Source organism: Octodon degus, unplaced genomic scaffold (genome assembly GCF_000260255.1).
Source record: "Octodon degus isolate 3935 unplaced genomic scaffold, OctDeg1.0 scaffold00107, whole genome shotgun sequence".
Lineage (NCBI taxonomy): Eukaryota > Metazoa > Chordata > Mammalia > Rodentia > Octodontidae > Octodon > Octodon degus.
In genome coordinates this window covers 2649067-2650554 of record NW_004524683.1, presented here as the reverse complement: position 1 = coordinate 2650554, position 1488 = coordinate 2649067, and positions in this window count along the sequence as shown.

The following is a 1488-nucleotide window of genomic DNA, read 5'->3' as shown; positions in this document are numbered from 1 at the left end:
GCTCCCACAGCCCTGCGCCCCGGGCTGCGCTGCCTCCGCCGGCGCTCCTCCTGCGGCCCGCGGCCTGCGCGGGGCAGAAAGTTGTCCTCGCCCCGGACCGCTCGGCCACCACTGCCCGGGCCTCCGCCCCTGCGGCCCCCGCCCGACCCTCCGGTGCAGAGAGGGACGCAGCCTCGTGTCAGGTGCGGATTTTGGCCCCGACCACTTGACCACGCGTGACCGTGTTGCCCCGAGACCACGGGCGGGAAATGACTGCTTAGCACTCACTGCAGGGAGGCAGCTCATGCGCGCCTTCTGGAATAACCCCGTCGCTGCCATTGCACAGATGCAGAAACTGAGGCGTGGAGTTGTGGGGCTGCTCCGGGCCACGCAGTAACAAAGCCCACTTCTCCCGGCTTCGAAGCTCACACGCTGCCCCCTCATCCGGCTGTCCCCACCCTGGATTCCCAGTGCAGGGTAGGGGGCGACCCTCCTCAGAGCCCCTGAGGCTGGGTGAGCAGTCCCAGGGCTGAGCCAAGCTGGGCTCCTGGCAGAGAGCCCAAGCCCAGGAGGAGTTAACAGCCACCGCAGCCTCTGAGCCCCAGATGCGCTTAGCCATGACTCATCAGAGCACGTGGCTGCCATTAGCGTTGTCCCTTAGCAGGGGGGTGGGAGGCTTCAGCTCTCCTGGGTCAGCCCGGAGCCCCAGCGTGTCAGGAGGAAACAGAGGGGGCAGGCTGCAGAAGCAGTCACTGTGGGAAAGGGAACTGGACAGATCCTAGGGAAGCCAGGCAAGCGCGAGGCAGGGTTGGGGGATTGGATGAGGACTGCCTCCATTAACCCGGCTTCTGGGGGAGGCGGTGGGTTCCCACCCTGCCTGTGTTTCAGCAGAGATCAGCTAGATGCTCACTTGCAAGAGTCATCCCAACGCTGGTAGCCTCAGATACCGTCATACAAAAAGTAATTAACTACCAAAGCCTCTATGATGACACCCACCAGCAACTATAAGGAATGGCGGGGAAGCTCCTGGAAGAGGCAGAAACAGAGCTGACAGCTGGAGCCTGTGAGGTAGCTGTGTAGGGACAGCCCCAAGAAGAGTATGGTCACAGCTTCAGACATCTGTGCATGCTTTCCCCGGAGCTGGAACACACACTTATTCATTTGTGTCCCCAGGGCTGGATCAAGAGCTTACCACTGGGAGGCCTTTTTTCCAAAGAATACAAATTCATTAATATGAAATTGCCAAGGTTCTCCTAGTCTCAGAAGAAGCCAGGTGTGTGAGCAGGGATTCTAGAAGCTTTCAGCTACATTCACTCCTGGATAAATCTTTACTGCATTTGACATTTACTCAGCATGGTGGCATGTGCCTGTAATGTCAGCATGCTGGGAGGCCGAGGCAGGAGGATAGAAGATTTAAGGCCAGCCTGGGCAATTAAGTAATTTTAGAGAAACTGTCTCAAAAAATTAAAAATGGCTGCCATATGCTCAGTGCCAAGGCTAGAGAATTCA